Raw genomic sequence first — 22,358 nt, 5'->3', positions numbered from 1 at the left:
AAACTTTGCATTAGGATGAAAAACTTCTCATTAGGAGGAGAACGTTTCTCATTAGGATGAGAAACATATTTCTTTTTTTTTTTTTTCCCCACGTCACTTTAGGGGGCTCCGTACTTTAGGGGCTCCATAGAAAGACACTTTCTGTATGTCATTTTTTGAAATTATTATTTTTACATGAATAGTGTTTCCGCGTTACGGACATTGCATTAATGTGAAAATTAAACATTTTTAAAAAATTGGACACAAGTGTTTTTCACAGGACAGCGACGATATGTTGTCTACAGAAGGAGAAAATAAAATCAACAGGCAAACTAAAGATGCAGCTCTGCTGTTGTACAAATCACAATAACAGTACAGTGGGAAACAGCCTGGCACGTGACTAGTGGAGCGTAGGGGTCGGGTGCTAGTGAAAGTTTAGTCGGACTCGCAGACAAACGGCCGATTAAAATTAGAGGCGGACCGGCCTATAGATGGGTACTATTTTCCCCCCACAGAAAAAAAGGTGAATGATGGATGACGGAAGGGTACCCACGCTGCAGACGGATGACGAATAACGGACGCTCAAGATTATGTAAAATGCCCAGCTCTGCATGGTAACTAGCATATCGTTGCTCTTCTGAGAAAAACACGTCCATTTTTTATTTTTCTTATTTTTACGTGAATGGTGTTTCCGCAGACTTCGCAAACATGAAAATAAAAAATAAAAAAACTCAAAAATAGTTTCACATTTTCACAGGACAGCGACGATATAAAGCTGTCAGGAAATCATGCCTAGATGTTGTTGTGTTGGATAATCCAACCATAACATGATGGAAACTAAATAATCATTCCATTTTACTGTGTGGTCCCTGAACTTAGGAGAAAGTGGGTAAACGGAGTGAGGAGAGAGGAACTGGACTCTTCGGAATGGAAGCTAACCAAGACCATCCATCCATCCATTATCTATACCGCTTATCCTCACAAGGGTCGCGGGGTGTGCTGGAGCCTATCCCAGCTGTCTTTGGGCAGTAGGCGGGGGACACCCTGAACTGGTTGCCAGCCAATCGCAGGGCACACAGAGACAAACATCCGCACTCACAATCACACCTAGGGGCAATTTAGACAGTCCAATCAATTTACCATGCATGTTTTTGGAATGTGGGAGGAAACCGGAGTACCTGGAGAAAACCCACGCAGGCACGGGGAGAACATGCAAACTCCACACAGGGAGGCCGGTGCCGGGATCGAACCCACGACCTCTGAACTGTGAGGCGGACGTGCTAACCAGTCGCCCACCGTGCCGCCCTAACCAAGACCGAGTAGTAAAAATAATTCTCGAGTGTGGTAAAATGTACTGCTTTCTTTCCTACATGTTTTAGGCTTTAACCAGCTTGCATAATTATCCATACAAATTTTGAAAAAAATGACACAAATGTGCTGGGCCCCATACTCCATATGTAGCCATTTATTTGGGTCGTTTATCCAAGTGACTCTTGGCTGTTAGTAAGGACATTAATGTTGGAGCAATTACGTCCACTTTCTGTTAAGTTGGCACTTTTGCCAATGCAGGCAGATTGTTGTGGTAGTCAAACGACATTTCATCACATTTTGAAATGAAAAATAATCCTCACAAATCAAATGACAACGACCCAAAGTTCAATGCTTTAAAATGAGCAGAGAGTTTGTTTTCGACGATTTGACCACCATCTTGATTTGTGACGTCATTTTGATACAAACCTGGAATTGTCTATTTAATTTAATTGCGTGAGCTGGCCTTGGTTGGGGGATTACGGTGAGAACATGGAAAACAGCTTTGAGAAAATTGTGGTCAACCATCTAGCGTCTCAGGAGGATGAAGCAGTGCACGATAAACACTAAACATTTATATGCTACACCTCTTATGCAATATCATCCAAATATATACCATGATCTATAGTATCAAATGTTTTCTTTAGGTCTATAAAAATAACAATGGTAAATTCTTTGTTATCAATATTACACTCAAAAAACAGTTGGGTTAAAAATGACACAATTTGGGGTCAAAAATGGACCAATCCACTATTTGGATCAGTTTGACCCACCCTCCTTGCGTTGTTTTGTACAATACAGCCCAATTTCTGGGGTTGTTTGTACAAAACTACTCATTCTTTAGGTTGTTTTATGCAAAAACAACCAGGAAAGTTGGGTTAAATTGACCCAAGTAGTGGATCGGTCCACTACTTATTATTATTTTTTATTTTTATCCCAACTGTTTTTAGAGTGTTTAGTCGCTACAAGCTCCATTGCTGCAATTGAGGTGTTTCGTTTATCTCTGAATATATATATATATATATATTAAAGCATTAACTATAACTATGGAGATTAATTTATGTTTCATAACGCACAAAAAAAAAAATTAACTCAGTTAACTCAGTTTTATTTACTTCCTGTAGCAGCTGACCTCTGCTCACTCTGCAGCCAAACTTAGAGGAGACTCACTGTCGGAAAGAGGGACTTTTACGTAGTTTTACTTAAAAAAGTTGCTTGACGGAGAAGTCCAAAATAATTTGCACACTTTGCACAACCAAATTCAAATTAGTTGTATGTCTTTGGTGCATCGTTCAACAGTATTCAAGAAAGCTATTAGAACAGTCTTTGAATCAAAATTGTTTTCCACATTAATTCCAAGATTTTACTCAAGTAAATAACGGTTCCAAGCTTCGCAAAAAAATTGTAGTTGAAAAATACGATTAATTATGGAAAATTTTGCGATTAGTTAGTTACATTTTATATATCCATCCCACTTATCCTCACAAGGGTTGCAGAGCGTGCTGGAGCCTATCCCAGCTGTCTTTGGGCAGTAGGTGGGGGACACCCTGAATTGGTTGCCAGCCAATTGCAGGGCACACAAAGACAAACATCCACTCTCACAATCACACCTAGGAGCAATTTAGAGAGTCCAATCAACTTACCATGCATGTTTTTGGAATGTGGGAGGAAACCGGAGTACCCGGAGAAAACCCACGCAGGCACGGGGAGAACATGCAAACTCCACACCCCGGGAGGCCCGAGCCGGGATCGAACCCACGACCTCTGAACTGTGAGGCGGACGTGCTAACCATTCGACCACCGTGCCGCCATGATTTAAACAGTTAAATTTAATGTTTTGTTAAATAAGTAATTGGAATGATAGGATGGATAGGATTGGATGATAAGACAATTTGACTGTCTATCAATACATCTACTTGCCGTGCCTGTGGTCTTGCACACACGTACGGAGCGGAGAGCGGAGAAGACGAACAGATAATTAGGTCCGAATACATAAATACTTTTGGAGACTTGGAAACATTGTACATGGTCATCGATAAATAAAAGACCTATTTAATCGGTCAATGACCGTTTTGATGAATTTAAAGTTATCTTACCTGTTGTAAATTCCTCGTTAGTGCTTCATTTACACAGGTATTGGTTTACTGTTTAATTTGTGTGTTTTACACCAGGCATGTTTTTGGGAAGCTAATGGGTCCTTTCTTTACGTTGATTTATCTCGGGCATATTGTTGGACAGCTAAGGGGTCCTAACAAGAGACGTTTCGAGTCTGTTAGCCGTTAGCGGGGTGGTACATGTGGGTGTATTGATACGTTTCGGTATGGCATGTTCGGTTCGGTCCACTTGCGTTCGGTTCGGTCCACTTATTAGCGCGAGCTTACGCATGGGTGCTGACTGTTGCTCGTGGGAGAGGAGGGGGGCGGCACAAAAGAGAGAACCAGAAAAGAGCCAGAGCTCGAAGGTCCCCGCGTAAACTGCGGTCTCCTGTTTGGGAACATTCTGGCTTTCCTGTTCCCCATCACCGATGGGGAAAGGTGCGTGGATAAGTCCGAAAGTTGTGCTACATGAAATCGACGGTTATGTTGCAGCTAGCACGTCTAACATGCACGGCATCATCCGACTGTGAATGTTTCGAGGAGGAAACAAGCAGTCCTTTTAGCCCAAAAACGTCAAACTTAAATAGCGAGATTTATCATATTGTAGAATTTTTAAGTTTTCTTTTTGGGCATAACACATGTATACCAAGTATAAGAAAATATTTAATGAGTTAAAGTTCACTTCTAAGCAAATATCTATATTTTAAAACAATCTAAAGTTAGTAGGCCAAACGGATACGGTGGCCATTGAAGGGTTTTAAGTCAGAAAGTTGTGTGCCGACATTGCTACATGAAATGGGCGGCAGGTAGCACGTCTAACATGCACGGCATCATCCGATTGTGAATGTTTCTTAGATGAGGGAACAAAACGTCAAACTTAAATAGCGAGATTTATCATATTGTAGTGTATTCCAGAAACACACCGTCAGACGTAGTTTAATTATCACGTTTTTATTAATCCAATTAGAGCTAGCGCTCTTCTTTCTCCGCTGCTCCACTCGCTTGATATATGATGCATTCATGAACCTCGGAAACATCACAAATCAGCAACACACAAATACGACCACAACACAGATAACCCAATTCGTTACAAAATGCTGTTGAACATTTAGAGATTTCAATGCCTAAAAAGTGTATACAATTTCATAAAGACTTTTTAAAGTTACTGTATTTTTTTCAATACTTTTTCAAGTCTTTCTTGTACCTCAAACCAGTTTTGGTTTACTAGGTCCGACTTAAAGCAGCAATGGAAGACAAGTCTTATTTCTGATATGTGAGTTGTTAACTTTGTTTTTTAATCAAAATAATTTTGGAAAACTGCAAAGACTGGGAGATGGTCACTTATATCATTAATTAGAAGTCCATTTTCTATTTTATGGTCAATTTCATTTGGAAATATGTTATCTATTGGTGTGGCTGTATCAACTGTTATTCTACTAAGGTTTCACAAACCGAGGGAAAAGACTATTGCTATACATTGTATTTTTAAAATCAGTATTTTTTTTTATGTCCATTTGGATTTAACAAGTCAATGTTTAAATCTCCACACATTGTTTTTTGTTTTTTTATCATTTGAGTCACTAAACATATCCATTAGTTTTTTTATTGAACAAATCAAGACATGACCCTGGTGTCCTACAAATGCGACTTGTGAATGGGGTCTGGTCTAAATTTTGCATCTCTGCATTTTGCAGATGATGTGGTACTTCATTAAGCCGCAATCTCCAGCTTTCAGAAGCAGTTTGCAGCTGAGTGTGAGGCGGTTGGGATGAAAATCAGCACCTCCATATCTGAGATCATGGTGGAAGATGGAAAAAAAAATTTCAACATCGCTACTCAATGTGGTGACCAGTGGTGGTGTTATTACTTTGGCTGATGATGCTATCTTGTTTGACAGTTGAACACTTGTAAACAAGTCAATGCACTCACCAGATGCACCAACTTCCTCACACCCCATTCTCTAAGCCTGGTCCTTTTGGCTCGGTCCCGGTACTGGAAGTTGGCTGTGTTGTACCTCCCGGTCCCATAGACCACAATGATATTGTCCCTCCTATTGTTTTTATTGCACCATGCTCTTTCTTTTTGTTTTCCTTTTTGGATGCGGGTCTGTGCGTGTGCAGCTGCTACTGCATGTGATATAGTAAGTATGTTCTCGACGCCAAATGGCTGCCGGCAACACGCCGCCACCAAAAACGTTTACTGCAGCCTACCATGGCAAAATGGGCAAATTAGCAACATTTTCGCTTCAAACACTTCATCCGCGCTATCATGCCTGACTGTGCGAACCGAATTTAATATATATGGAAACACGACGCCAGGAATGCTCAGCTCGCTTTCGGTCTGGCTGCAGCATTAGAGATATGGTGAGAAGCTTGGTCTTCCAGGAGGGCCTCAGAGTAGAGACGCTGCTCCTCCGCATTGAGACGAGTCAGATGAAGTGGCTCGGACATCTGATCAGGATGGTTCCTGGACGCCTCCCTGGTGAGATGTTCCATGCACATCCCACCAGACTTTCTCTCTGCTGGCCTGGGAATGCCTTGGGATTTCCCCAAATTTAGCTGAACAAAGTGGCTGGGAAGAGGGAAGTCTGGGGCTCCATGTTAAAGCTGTTGCCCCCATGACCCGACTCCAGATAAGCGGAAGAAAATGGATGGGTGATGCTGTCAACTCAATAACTAAGATAAATTAAAAACATTGTTATTATGACCTAGCTGGATTTTAAAAAGCTGTGTTTGGATGCCTAATGTCTCCTAATCATGCTCCTCCACCTTGGCTTGAGGGGAATAACTATAAATACAATGTTTTCTGAATAAACAATGACTGATTTATGTATTATTCAGTAATAGTAAATCCACTGTGTTTAAACAACTTAAAAAGGAAGTCAATCCAAACATGTTTTTCTTTTCAAGAATATGTTCTATACAGGCCCACTAGTTGAAACATGGCATTCTGATTAATATCCCCTGATATTTCAGCAAGTTAATCAAGTTCTCACAGACCTTTTAGTAAACCAAATGTCAGTGCTCATTGCTTGTGTGAACAGGAACCAATAGCATCCCTGCAATGTATTTTGGTAGACAAATGAGCCGGGGAGTCAAAACACCAACTGAACACCAAATTAATGTAGGCTGCCACAAAATGATGTACAAGAAGTAGCCTATGTAAAACAGACAACTACTATTACACAACAGAAGAACACAAGAGTGTAACATTATTGCTAAAACCTGTACCCCAAGTCATTAAGGCTATAACGATTTACAAAAGCACCTTGGCAATCTGGGACAATCCTACTTCTTACAAAAATACATGAATTTACCTCAAAAATGATTTGGTCGCCCAAATCCCTTCCAGACTGGACTCTGAGTGCTCTACCTGCACATAACAATACACTGTATTTGTCGTATGTGGCTTATACCAGGATGATGTGGCACATTTCTTCAATCAATCCATACCAAACACGCTACAAGTCCTATTTTCTTGCTGCATTCAATTGTAGGTGACAGTTTTTGCTAAGTGGGAGTTGGCTGATGTTTTCGTTTCTTTGACTAGAAATCAATTCAGATGATCAGGCAGTGCCACTACCCTGTTTGAATTGGAATGAGAGAAGTTGTTGTGTACGTGTATATAATGTAACGTAATAATGTTTATTTAACTAGTCCAATCCATGTGCAATTGAAATGTTAAAATGTACAAAACACTTAAATGTATGCCTTGCCTGGCTGGGAGCTTAATCTCCGATCCTAGAATTGCCACTGATATACTGCAAACTCCAATTCCAATGAAGTAGTGATGCTGTGTAAAATGTAAATAAAAAAAAGAATATAATGATATGCAAATCTGTTTCAATCAACATTCAGTTGAATACAGTACCAAGGCTAGATATTTAATGTTCAAACTGATCAAATTTTTGGGGGTGCAAATATTCACTCATTTTGAATTTCATTCCTGCATGTTGCAACAATTTACTTTGTTCCCCAAATATTTTCTTTTACCTTATCTTATACCTTATAATTGTTTCCATCCGTTTTGTATCCCTCAACACTGTTATTGAGCTAAGTGTTACTTATGTCCTATTTTCTAAACTTAACCTTCTAAATATATTCATCTTTTATTTGAAATGAGCCTTTTTCTGCTGCCTCTCTACCATTCCAAAGTGGAGTCAACCTTGAGTTCAACAAACTGCAGTTCTAAAATGCGAAATTCTAAAATTCTTTATCACCTGTGACATTTCTCCTACTACATTACCACTAGAGAGCGCTACTGTACTTAACATAATTAATATTGTCTTTTTTGACGGGCTGTGGACCAGTCATTGGAAGGAGTTGTTTTAATTTTTTGCACAGTCCCCATGACAGCGGAAAAGGGGGAAAAAAAAGGAAACATCTAGACAGATAATTTCATGTATTTTTCATTGCACACCAGTGAGAAATTCTAGCTCCAGAGGAGGACATACACTAAACCAGGGGTCACCAACTCCGGTCCTCGAGGGCAGCAGTCCTGCAGGTTTTCCATCTCTCCCTGCTGTAACACACCTGTTAAAATGATCAGGATCGTTATCAGGCTTCTCAAGAGCTTGCTGATGAGCTGATCATTTTAACAGGTGTGTTACAGCAGGGAGAGATGGAAAACCTGAAGGACAGTTGCCCTTGAGGACCGGAGTTGGTGACCCCTGCACTAAACATTAAACCTTGGTGAAGAAAACAGTTGGAGAAATGGCTGTAATCATGAATGTTGTCTTTAATTGTATTTAATTGTCAATTTACCACAGGTATAAATGTGGATCCTAGTTCCACAGTGCAACGTTTTTGAACTGGGGAAAAATATGTGATGCAGATGTCCTGTCTCATTTGGTCGTGTTATGTGTTATGATTGGAAGCAGATAAAAAAAATGGAAAAACGACTGGTTATTTGATCTTCATTTCAAAATACAAACACAAAAATTGAGTGAGCACAGTACACTGGTAAACCAAGTAATAACATACCAAGAGCCATAGAGGTCAAATTCCCAAGGTACAAAGACAGATCAGCACTGCTGAGAGGAGAGAGACAAAAATCAAAGGGGCACCGGCATATACAACACATTAATGAGGACGACACTGATGCTGTATGCATGAGAAGGAAGGAAGTACTACTCAAGCTGAGGCAGGCAAGGTAGAGGGGGACAATTGCCTTCCCGAGACATGACAAGCTAATAACGCTTCCACAACATCACACCAAAACAACCCAGAGACATCTGATGATTAAATGAAGAACAAAACCTCTGACTATGCAGAACATACTAGATCCAATCCTCAAAATAACTAACCCAAACAATTACTTGTACAATAATAATACTAATATTCTTTGTGAGTACTACACAGGCTTAATGCGAATATGGAAATGTAAAATGCATGATTGCAAATTTACATAATAGAAGCCCTCATAAAAATTACTGTAAATCTGAAGACTACTTGAGTAAATTTAACAAGTTCCAAATAATTGCAGGGTTAAATTGGTCCAGGGTTGAACCGACCTCTCACCCAAACTCGCGCAGATGGGATCATTGCCGGAGCTAGAGGGGGGGGGGGGGGGGGGGGGGGGCTGGCCTGCCCTGAAATATGCTTGGACCCCACCCATGTGCCAATCCAGATAATTGACTTTTGGGTATTTTCCGATTTTTTCCGAGAATTTACCCCCATCCCCCATAGGGAACGTATTGTATGATTAATTTTTATCAGTGTTTTCTGAAGAATTTTTAGGGTTTGTAAAAATAAATAAATACAATTGTTATGCGGACTATGGATGGACCGATTATCGTCCGATATTCTGTGTTTTGAGAAAGATCGGTATCAGCCTTTTAAAAAAATCTGATGGCCGATATTAAATCAATTTAAAACTGTGTTGAAATCAAAACAAAATGTGGAAGTTTAATATATCTGTCATTTTGAAATTTTGGAGGACTTTATTTACTGAAGAAAACTATATAGAGCTATTGTTTCAGTTTTCTTTTAACTTTTTAAGACATGCTGACGACCCTTGGTGCTCCCTGAACTTTTTGTTAGAATTTAATAACAAAGATTTATACAATACAAATATTGTCAAACATTTATAGTAAAAATAATAATAATAATAATAATAATAATAACTAGAGAATGCAATTTTCTGGAGAAATTGCGTGTGAAGGCGAAGGAAGCCGAAAAGAAACTGCGGAATGCGTTGGAATGAAGTTGAATAGAGTGTAATAGTTGGATGATACTGAATAATCTTGAATGATACCGAATCAAGTTGAATAAAGTGGAATGAAGTTGAATGAAGTTGAATGATGATGAATGAAGTTGAATGAAGTCGAATGAAGTTTAATAATACTGAATGAAGTGGAATGTAGTTGAATGAAGTTGAATGACCTCGAATGATGTACAATGGCCTGGAATGAGGACATAAAAAACAGAAGGGGAGCAAGAAAAGAGGAAGTAAGGAAACACTTCATTTCCGGGTCACTTGGGTCACTTCAGAGTGACTTCCGGGTCACTTGGGAAACTTCCGGGTCACTTCCGGGTCATTTGGGTCACTTGTAGGTCACTTCCGGTTCATTTTCGGGTCATTTGGGTCCCTTCCGTATGTTTCAACTATTCACCATTCATTTCCATTGACACATTAAACTTTTAACATTTACACCAATCCAATTTCAAATTCACAACATTCAAGTCATTCAACTCACATTGGTAAACTTTTCAACCCACCAAAAATTCCTACTTCCAAAGAATTCAACTTATTCACCTGTATAAAACCCACATAATTCCACCATTCATTCTTATTGCCATATTCAACAATTCACATTTACATCATTCCAATTTGAAATTCACAACATTCATCTCATTCAATTCATGTTGGTCAAGCTTTTCAACATACCTCAAAATCCTATTTCCCACACATTCAACTCATTCACCCTTAAAAAAAACACAAAATTCAACTATTCACCATTCATTTCCATTGGCACATTCAACTTTTCACATTTACACCAAAGTCATTCAACTCAATCAACTCACAATCAGCTTTTCAACACCCCCAAAATTCCTACTTCCCACACATTCAACTCATTCACACTTAAAAAACCCACAAAAATTCAACTATTCATCATTCATTTCCATTGGCACATTCAACTTTTCACATTTACACCAAAGTCATTCAACTCATTCAGCTCACATTCAGCTTTTCAACACACCCCAAATTCCTACTTCCCACACATTCAGCTCATTTACACTTAAAAAAACCCGACAAAAAATCACCATTCATTTCCAGTGGACCAATGTTATTGCCCCTTGGTCTCCCCAGTGTGGCGGCCATCTTGGACAGGGACATGAGCTAGACTGGGGATAATAATTCAAATTATTCAACCTTAAAAAAACAATTAAAAATTCACCATTTATTCTCAATGGCACATTCAACACTTGACATTTAAACCATTCCAATTTCAAATTTACAACATTCAGTTCATCCAACTCACATTCCACATGACCCACAATTCCATTCATTATCGATACTGCTTATCCTCACAAGGGTCGCGGGGTGTGCTGGAGCCTATCCCAGCTGTCTTCGGGCAGTAGGCAGGGGACACCCTGAATTGGTTGCCAGCCAATCGCAGGGCACACAAAGACAAACACCGCACTCACAATCACACCCAGGGGCAATTTAGAGTGTCCAATCAACTTACCATGCATGTTTGTGGAATGTGGGAGGAAACCGGAGTTTCTGGAGAAAACCCACACAGGCACGGGGAGAACATGCAAACTCCACACAGGGAGGCCGGAGCTGGGATCGAACCCACGACCTCTGAACTGTGAGCCGGACGTGCTAACCAGTCCCCCGCCGTGCCGCCCCCACAATTCCTACCTCCCAAAAATTCAAATTATTCAAATTTTAAACACATTGAAAATTCCCAGGCACATTCACAATCACAACCTTCAGCTCATTTAACTCACATTCCAAGTTGGAGGCCGCATGGCTCAGTGGTAGAGTGGTCGTTTTCCAACCAGGAGGTTGTGCGATTGAATCCACCCATTCCCTCCCTGTTTATTTATTTTTTTCCCTGACTTCCTTCTTTTATTGTTAACTCACATTAGACATCACCCACAATTCCTACTTTCCAAAAATTCAAAATATTCAACCTTAAAAAAAACATTTAAAAAAATCACCATTCATTCCCAATGGCACATTCAACAAGCCACAATTCACCACACCTGGAATGCTCATCCCCAGGTGGCCCTAATTAAGTACCATTCAACATTTAGCTCATTCAACTCACACCTCCATGTTGCAGGCAGCATGGCTCAGTTGTAGAGTGGTTGTTTCCCAAACAGGAGGTTGTTGGTTTGATCCCTGGCCATTCCTTCACTTGCTTCACTTTTTTTTCCCGACTTCCTTCTTTCATTGTTTCCAGGCTTCCTCTTATCTTGCTTCCCTTCAGCATTTTTTTATATCATTCTAGGTCATTCAACTTCATTCCACTTTATTCAACTTTATTCAGTATGATTCAACTTTATTCAGTATCATTCAACTTTATTCCACTTCATTCAACTTCATTCCACTTTATTCAACTTTATTCAGTATCATTCAACTTTATTCAGTATCATTCAACTTTATTCAACTTCATTGAACTTCATTCCAATGCATTCCGCAGTTTCTTTTCAGCTTCCTTCACCTTCACACGCAATTTCTCCAGAAATTGCATTCTCTAGCTCTTCTTCTTGTTCTATTTTATTCCTCGCACTTTTTTGGCGTTCTTCTATTCCCACATTTTTTAACTGATTCTCGCCATTCCAACTTCAATGTATTCCAAAAATTCACGCCAACGTGGATTCTTTTTTTTCGCCCCTGAAATTTACGGTTTCCCCCAAATTCCCCGTTTTTCACCCCCAAAAACCTCATTCATTTCCAATGGCATATTCAACATTTCCCATTTACACCATTCCAATTTAAAATTCAGAAGATTCAACTCATTCAACTGACATTGGTAAAGCTATTCAACACACCCACAATTCCTATTTCCCCAAAATTCTACTTATTCACCTGTAAAAAAAACCATAAAATTCCACCATTTTTTTCCATTGCCATATTCAACAATTCACATTTATATCATTCCAATTTGAAATTCACAACATTCATCTCATTCAACTCATATTGGTAAACCTTTTCAACACACCCCAAATTTCTATTTCCCACACATTCAACTCATTCACCCTTAAAACCCCCCACACAAATTCAACTATTCACCATTCATTTCCATTGGCAGATTTAACTTTCCGTATTTGCACCATTCCAATTTCCACAAATGCAAGTCATTCAACTCATTCAGCTCACATTCAACTTTTCAACACCCCCAAAATTCCTACTTCCCACACTTTCAACTCCATCCATCCATCCATCCATCCATCCATCCATCCATCCATCCATCCAACCATCCATCCATCCATCCATTATCTCCTGCTTATCCGAAGTCGGGTCGCAGAGGCAGCAGCTTCAGCAGGGAAGCCCAGACTTCCCTTTCCCCAGCAACATCTTCCAGCTCTTCCGGAGGGATCCCAAGGCGTTCCCAGGCAAGCCGGGAGACATAGTCTCTCCAGCGTGTTCTGGGTCATCGGGGTCTCCTGCCAGTGGGACTAGCCCGGAACACCTCACCAGTGAGGCGTCAAGGAGGCGTCCTAATCAGATGGCCGAGCCACCTCAACTGTCTCCTCTCAACACGGAGGAGCAGCGGCTCGACTCTGAGTCCCTCCCGGATGGCCGAACTTCTCACCCTATCTCTAAGGGAGAGCCTGGACACCCTGCGAAGGAAACCCATTTCGGCCGCTTGTATCCGGGATCTTGTTCTTTCGCTCATGACCATAGGTGAGAGTAGGAACGTAGATCGACCGGTAAATTGAGAGCTTCGCCTTTCGGCTGAGCTCCTTCCACACCATGACAGACCGATACAGGGTCCGCATCACAGCAGATGCTGTAGCGATCCGCCTGTCGATCTCCCGTTTCATCTTACCCTCATTCGTGAACAAGACCCCAAGATACTTGAACTCCTCCACTTGGGGCAAAATCCCATCCCCGACCTGGAGAGGGCACGCCACCCTTTTCCGACTGAGGACCATGGTGCTGATTTTCATTCCGACCGCTTCACACTCGGCTGCGAACCGCTCCAGCGAGAGTTGGAGATTGCGGCTTGAAGAAGCCAACAGTACCACATCATCTGCAAAAAGCAGAGATGCAATACTGAGACCACCAAACCGGACCCCCTCGACACCTCGGCTGCGCCTAGAAATTCTGTCCATAGAGGTTATGAACAGAATCGGTGACAAAGGGCAGCCTTGGCGGAGTCCAACCCCCACAGGAAACGAATCCGACTTATTGCCGGCAATTCAGATCAAACTCTGGCATCGGTGGTACAGGGACCGGACAGCCCTTACCAGGGGGCTCGGTACCCCGTACTCCCGAAGCACCCCCCACAGAACTCCCCGAGGGACACGGTCGAACGCCTTCTCCAAGTCCACAAAACACATGTAGACTGGTTGGGCGAACTCCCATGCACCCTCGAGGACCCTGCTGAGGGTGTAGAGCTGGTCCACTGTTCCACGGCCAGGACGAAAACCACATTGCACCTCCTGAATCCGGGATTCGACCTTCCGACGGATCCTGCTCTCCAGCACCCCTGAATAGACCTTGCCAGGGAGGCTGAGTAGTGTGATCCCTCTGTAATTGGAGCACACCCTCGGCCGCCTCAACAATGGAGGCACGAAACATGGTCCACTCGGACTGATGTCCCCCGCCTCCCCCGGGACGTGGGAAAAGTTCTGCCGGAGGTGGGATTTGAAACTCCTTCTAACAGGGGATTCTGCCAGACATTCCCAGCAAACCCTCACAATACGTTTGGGTCTGCCAGGTCGGACCAGCATCTTCCCCCACCATCGGAGCCAACTCACCACCACATCGGGGGGGCCGTTCCTCCCAATCACACCTCTCCAGGTCTCACTGTCATTGCCCACGTGAGCATTGAAGTCCCCCAGCAGAACGATGGAGTCCCCAGGTGGAGCACACCAGCACACCCTCCAAGGACTCCAAAAAGGGTGGGTACTTTGCGCTGCCGTTTGGTGCATAAGCACAAACAATAGTCAGGGCCGATGAAGTATGTGGAAGTAGTTACCGTTTAAATGTGCCATTGTAAATGAATGGGTTTTTTGGGGGTGAAAAAGGTTGAATTTTTTGGGAACCGTAAATGTTAGGGGCGAACACTAAAATGAGCAGCCATGGCATGAATTTTTGGAATAAATAAAATGGAATGAAGTTGAATAAAGTTGGATGAAGTTGAATAAAGTGGAATAAAATCGAATTATGCTAAATAAAGTTGAATGATACTGAATAAAGTTGAATAAAGTAGAATGAACTCTATGAAAAATGTTGGCTTGAGCAGGAATTGAACCAGCACGACCCACTTACAGCTTGCCGTTTGTACCACTACACCATCAAGGACTTAACTGGACAGCTCTAAGTCTGAAATGTTGAATGTGCAAGTGGGACTGAATTGCGATTTTTTTTTTTTTTTTAACTGAATTTTTTGGAAGTATGAATTGCAGGTGTGTTGAAAAGCTGAAACAATGTGAGTTGAAAGACCTCTAAAAAGTTTTGGACTGAGCAGGAATGGAACCAGCACTGCCCACTCACAACTCAGCATGTGTACCCACTACACCATCAGGGACTTAACTGGAATCACGCAAAACTGAAATCTTGAATGTGCAAGTGGGACTGAATGGCTGGGTTTTTCAAGGTTGAATAACTTAAATTTTTGGGAAGTATGAATTGCTGGTGTGTTGAAAAGCTTAACCAATGTGAGTTGAATGAGCTGAATCTTGTGAATTTGAACTATGAATGGTTTAAATGTGAAGTGTTGAATGTGCCATTGGGAATGAATGATGATTTTTGGAATAATTTTATTAAGGTTGAATAATTTGAATTTTTGGGAAGTAGGAATTGTGGGTGATGTGAAACGTGAGTTGAATGAGCTGAATGAATTGGAAATGATCTTCCAATTGGTGATCCAGAGGACAAAAAGGTCCAGACATTGGTAACAAGGACTATGGTTGAAGTCAGTCTGACTGATCGCCTCGTGAAATTCGCATCCTGGTCTGGAGCAGTCAGTGCTGTGTCACGTCTCAGACGCAGAGTCTTGAAAGACAAGTCAGTTGCACACTCAACAGTAAGTGAACGACAAGATGCAGCTCTTGTTATCCTCAGAGATCTACAAAGACAATTCTACTCAGAAGAAATAATGATTTTGAGCAAGGGAAATCCCCTTTAAAGTAGTCACAAGCTATATCGCCGTGATCCCTTTTTGGATAAAGATAGAGTCCTCAAGGTGGGAGGAAGACTCGGTTCTTCAGCTCTTCCCCTCCCTGTCAAACACCCAATCGTTCTCCCCAAACAGCATTATGTCACAAAATTAATAATCGCACATCATCACAAAAGAGTCCAACATCAGGGCAAAGGCTGCACAATTAACGATATACGAGCCAATGGCTCGGATCCCAAATTTAAGTCAAGCAGTCGCATCCTGTATCAGACAATGTGTGATATGCCGCCGACTGAGAGGACATGCTATAGGGCAGAGAATGAGAGATCTTCCTGCGGAAAGACTGGAATCAGGCGCCCCATTTACATACTTGGCATGGATTGCTTTGGCCCTCTCATGACTAAGGAAAGGAGCGAAAACGACATGGCCTGCTCTTTACATGTTTCAGCTCTCGCGCCATCCATGTTGAAATGATAGATGACTTGACAACTGATGCCTTCATCAATGGCCTGCGTTGTTTTGTTGTTCTACGAGGCCCAGTGAGACAAATTAAGTGTGATCAGGGCACCAATTTCGTAGGAACCAAAAATGAATTGAGGGCAGCACTACAGGAAGTTGAAGCTGAAAGAGTAGCAACATACCTTGCAGAAAAGGAATGCGATTTTGTTTTCAACACACCGCATTGTCACGCTGGTGGAGTGTGGGAGCGACAAATAAGAATTGTAAAGAACGTGCTTAACTCCACATTGTCACTGGCCTCTGGAAGAGTCGATGATGCTTCCTTACGGACCTTGTTATATGAGGCTTCTGCGATTGTAAACAGCCGTCCTCTGACAACAGATAACCTAAGTTAAAGTGTGTCAAAGTCAAATGGATGAAGGGCCAAATAAAAAAAATTGCGACAAGCCGAGAGCCGGACTAATAAAATGTTCATTGACATTTTTTAAAATGTCCAGATTGGATCGGGTCCTTCACGCCTGATGATGATGTTACGCTTTATATTTCTGTAATATATTTCTTTGCCTCTATGTTTGTCAACCCCCTAGCTGTTGTGTTTTTATCTTCGGAGTTACTAAATAAAAAATAAAAAAAAAAGTAAATTACTGCTACTTTTGCGAGGCAGCTCGTCCATCACTTTTGTTTGCGTTACTCCTGCCAAACTGGAAACAATTTTCTGGTTGACTCGGGCTGCAAGATTGTATGAACTGTACATAATTTGAAGAAAAACAGATAGGATCATATGATTGGTATGATGTCTCTACATCTTCTCACTATGAAGACTACTACTGCACTTCCTCCTCCCGGAAAGTTTGTCATAGAGGACTTGTATGGACGGAAACGGTGGCGACGAGTGCAGTATTTGGCAGAATAATTTTGGAGCCGGTGGAAAAGGGAGTACCTCAAAAACATAATGCTCGGACAAAGATGGTATGCCCGAAGAGGAACCTTCAATTTGGTGACATTGTGATGGAAGTAGAGGATCAACAAAGATCTGCATGGAGACTTGAACGAGTCTTAGAGACTGTAACAGACGATGACGGACTTGTAAGGAAAGTCAAGATAATGTTGGGTGATAGAAATTTGAACAAAAGAGGTGAACGTTTGAACAAAGAGTCTGTAGTACAACGTCCCGGTCACAAGTTAGTTCTGCTGGTAGAGAATTCTTGAGTTAGCATCAAGTAGGAAAAGATATGTACATAATGTTTTGTTAATTGTGTTCTTGGCTTGTCAAAAATATCGATAATTCGGTACTTACTCGATACTAAACATTTTGAACGGATACAATACTAGCTTGCTGTGGTATCGATATTACAGATACCAAACCACTGTCTTCGATACCAGCAGCGCTTTGCCAAGGTCTGCTCCTAATGGTTTGCTGCTCCCGCACACACTGCTGAAGCCTGCCCCGTGCGCCCTTCCCTCCCTGCTCTGCCGAGTGCAGACTGCTCGTCGACTCCCTAGTTAGCCGCGTGCATGAGCTACAAACAAAGGCCCGGCCCGGCTGGCTCATTCGGCCGACACCAAGCCATAGAATGACGCGTTGCGGCTCATGACCTAAAGTGAGAATCGGCTAAGTACGTCTCATGACAACATTGAACCAACAAGTTAAAAACTCAAATGCACACATCCAGCTAATATTTAGTTTACAGCATTCGCAGCTGCATCATATACAGAAACACTGTACATACATGTGCATCATATGTTTACATGGACTGCTTAGATTTAATAGACTTCTTTGCTTGCCCATAAAATGCAGCGTTGTGTTTGTCATATATATTTTCTTTCTAAAGCAAGACAAGGTTAGCCAAGTGTTCAGTAGCATGTTTTCAGTAACAGCTGCATTAATGTCTTGAACTTCTCAAAAATAAAGATCTCGTCTAGATAATAATGCAAAAAAAAAAAATTGTGGTTAAAAACAGCCCTTTGAGTAATCCATGGTAAAGTTCACAAATAGTAAAAAGTTAATGAAATTGAAGAACAGAGAAGTTCATGTGATTTGTCCAAAAATGAATCCTTCTATTTTTTTTTGGTTAAGAATCGGAATTGTGAATCGTTAGGAACCAGAATCGAATCAAAACATTGGAACCGGAATCGTCCAAATTCAAACGAAGCCCAACCCTACCTGCTACTACTGGATAACCAATAACTGAAAGTATTTTAATTTATTTTATTTTGTTTTTTTATTATTACTATTATTATGATCTGTGACTTGTTGGTTTGCCTTAATAGATAAACATGTGGGTCTAGATACTAAGACAACTTACAGATTTTGTTGTCAATTTATGTTACTGTAAGTGGTGGGTGTTATTCTTTTTCACTACCTCAAACAACTTGAAAATGATGTGCCATTGGTGTTGCACAGTATGGTTATTTCTTTGCACTAGTTCAGACAATTTACAGATTAATAATTGTTTTTTTTGTGTGTTTTGTTCTTTGCACCACTTCTTCCTTTGTTTTGCACTACCCCAGTCCCAGACAACTTAAAATGTGTCATTGGTTCCAGGCATTGACTGAACAGAGGGTTGTCGAAGTTAAATGCTGAAGTTGTACTATTTTTTTGCACTATCTCTTAAAAAACGATTGTATTAATGATAAGTTAAATTTTTGGCGATAAAGTTTTACAGTAAAAAAAAAAGAAAAGCTTTAATTTGTTCCGGTATCAAAATGGTATCGATTTTTGATACTGAACTGGGTATCGGTATCGGAGTTGAAATTCTAGTATCATGACAAGCCTATTGTGTTCCATCTAAAGTTGTTTTGTGGTTTCGAAATGATCTTTATTGTGTTTAAGATTAGCTAATGTAAAAATACATAATTTGGCGGGAGTGTAAAGGAGTATGGATTTATTTGTTAAATAGGCAGTAACATCGGACCTTTGTTTTTGATTTCCTGTTAAGCGGAAGTCTTACTTTGAAGGAATACGGAAGAGGATTGCGGTTGATTAGACGGCAAATTGACAGTACGTCGAAACAATTCTGAAGAGGTAAAACAGTCTTTTCATCAGACGACAAAACTAACAGTTCAAGATACTTGAAACCGGTTGAAAGTGGCAACAAGGTGAATATTTGTGTTTATATGCTTATAGATTTATGTTTATTATTAGTATGTGCGTTTAATTAACCGCATTTTACACGTATGGAGATAAGTGTGACGCATGGCTTCATGTTTTTATTTTCTAGCTCTTAAGGTGTAAGAGGTTTATATACAAGTCTAAAGGAATTAAAAGGAAACTTCTGACCATCAGTAAAGCTTCATCATTTCAACCGTCGCTACAATATGTGTGAAGGCCTTCGCCTTCACACAATAAAGTTGAAGGTGTACAATAACATATGTGTGAAGGCCTTTACCTTCACACAATAATAAAGTTGAATGGTGTAGAACATTATGCAAATCTGAAAAAAATAGTTCAATAAACATATGCTTAACATATGCGGTATCAATAATGGATGGATGGATGGATGTTCTATGCGGGCAAACTAGTTGAAACAAGTCATTCTGATAAATATTGCGTTTGTGGAATAACAGTTAATACACCCGTTTTTAGCCATCTCTGGGGGCTCACCTGTTTTCCAAAGCTGAGCCATGATTGGTCGTTACCGGAGCCCTGAGCATTTGTGATGTCATTTTCAGTCGACAGAAGTGACAAAATGCCCGCCCCTTGAGATAGCTAAAAACGGGTGGATTTTACTGCTTAACACATATTCCACAAAATAAAAATTAATCAGAATGCCGTGTTTCAACTAGTGGGCCTGCATAGAACATATTCCCGAAATAAATATGCTTGGGTTGATTTCCACTTTAAAACCCTACATTGCTAAACGTATCAAATTTGATCCAAGAATTTCAAAGCCTTCTTGCATTCTTATATGGTAAACATTTTCCTTAAAACCCTTTTGTGTACAATCTGATACTTGTCTTCTACCTCCTGGTGGATGGATTTTTCACTACAACAATTTGGACACAGTACAAGGGACAATCCAAGATGGCTTGCTTCAGCTAATTCCTAACTTGTTGAATCAAGGTAAAGATAATTGTGATTTTTACCCTTTTTCAGTGAGATTTTCACAGATTTTTTGGCTAACACGTCCTCATAAGAACATAATCTGTCAAAGCAAGTTATAATTACTTCATTTTTTGCACTTTAGTAAATAGTAAAACTGTGCAGAAAATGTATGTTCAAATTTGATACTACAGGTAAAAACCTGAATTTTGTGCAAAATTCCTAATTGTCAATGACACATTTTTTTCTTGGTGCTTTATCCTTTGTATTCATTGTCGTGCACGATGAAATGATTTAATCAATCAATTACACCAATTACTGATTAAAAGGTAATGTTTAGACCAAATAAGTATTCAAAAACCATCTATCCATCCATCCATCCATCAATCCATCCATCCTTTATCTGCACCGCTTCTCCTCACAAGGGTCGCGGGGATTGCTGGAGCCTATTCCAGCTGTCTTCAGGCAGTAGGTGGGGGACACCCTGAATTAGTTGCCAGTCAATTGCAAGGCACACAGAGACAACCAAACATCCGCACTCACAGTCACACCTAGGGGCAATTTAGAGTGTTCAATTAACCTACCATGCATGTTTTTGGAATGTGGGAGGAAACTGGAGTACCCAGAGAAAACTCCACACAGGAAGGCCTGGGCTACATTCGAACCCATGACCTCAACACTGTGAGGCGGACGTGCCAACCATTCGTCCACCGTGCCTTGGTTTTTGCCCTATTCAAAAACCAATAAACCTAAATTTACGTACTAATATGTACTTTAGATGGCTAAACGGTGCTACAGTGCTGAAGATGTCCTCCGCTTCCTCCAGGGCAATTCGATTGACATAAGGGGTTGATGTCTGCGAATGATGACGTGTTAGATAAGGATTGGACCCCAAATGACAAAGAAAGCTCCAATAGTAGCAATGATGAAGAATGTCTGACCAGAGGCTTGAAGAGGAAGAAGAGGGTCCAACATCATCACAGATAACAAAAAGGCATGGAAGTAGCCAAGTGAAGAGTAAAGAGAGGAGGAGAAAGACACGTACAGCTGCCCAGTTTGACAAAAGAGGTGATCAGATGGGCACAGAAGAAGGGGGTCCAACAGTGACACAAGCCAATAGAAAAAAGGAATTTGCAAAGAAAAAAGTGAAAAGGAAGGAGTATATGCGGAGAAAGGCAACATTTTACCCACCAGATGTTACATTTTTTAAAAGTGCTGATGAAGCCATTGAAGAAAGGTCTGAGTTTACACCTTACATGTAATTCAAACGGTTTGTTACTGATGAAATGATACAGTTGATTCAAATCAAACAAACTTGTTCAGTTCTAGAGAAAGTTGGAAACCGTAAACACAAATGCCCTAAAAATTGAGCAGGTTCTTGGGATGTACATGTTCATGGGTTTGGTATAGATGTCCAATGTCAGAGCCTATTGGGAAATGGAAACCCATTACCCCAAAGTTGCTAATGTGATGTCTCAAGATCGATTTGAGAAATTGGTGACATTGTTGCATTTCCAAGATAACCTCAGTGTGTCTCAAGATGCAAAGAAGGATACATTATGGAAAGTGAGGCCATGGCTGGAAAAACTGTCTTCGTGTACCTCCTGAAGAACATCATGCAGTTGATGAAATCATGGTTCCATTCAAAGGAAGATCTCATCTGAAAGTTTACATGCCAGCAAAGCCTCATAAATGGGGCTTCAAAATGCGGGGTCGTGCAGGACAAAGTGGTTCCAAGATTGACTTTGATGTTCGTCAAGGTTACTATTGTTCAATAGTAACTAACAATAAAAAAAACTAAGGTAGCAGTTTGCCATAAGAGGCCAAAGTTCTTGTTGAAGAGTCCAAACTTCTTCCATGCTTACTACGTTTACGACAAAACAAAATCCTTACTGTTAAAAGTAGTAGTTTGCAAAAATAGGCTGATGTTTTTGTTATATCATTTATACACTAGAATGGCACGCAATGCCAGTGATATCATTTACGATACAAATGGAAAAACATATATACTTATATTTTTTTTATTTTATTTTTCTAAATTTTGTTAAAGAGCCAAATAAAGGTTTCATATTCAAAAAATCTGACTTTTCTTTTCTGTCCATTATTTCTGGGGTCAGGCATTACAGGGTTAAAGATGTTACAACAAAGTTCAGTGTTTTTTTTTTTT

At 40.6% G+C, this 22,358-nt stretch overlaps 1 protein-coding gene across 1 annotated transcript in view; it reads left to right on the top strand.

Annotated features, from left to right (window-relative positions):
* epha7 (eph receptor A7) overlaps nucleotides 1-22,358 on the top strand; it is a 155,568-nt gene that overhangs the window by 6,397 nt on the left and 126,813 nt on the right. The window lies entirely within an intron of this gene.

This window comes from Filicampus tigris, chromosome 20 (assembly GCF_054856515.1).
Source record: "Filicampus tigris isolate MCC_2025a chromosome 20, RoL_Ftig_1.0, whole genome shotgun sequence".
NCBI lineage: Eukaryota > Metazoa > Chordata > Actinopteri > Syngnathiformes > Syngnathidae > Filicampus > Filicampus tigris.
The sequence above is the reverse complement of the archived record's forward strand: the minus strand, read 5'-3'. Positions and strand labels throughout refer to the sequence as shown.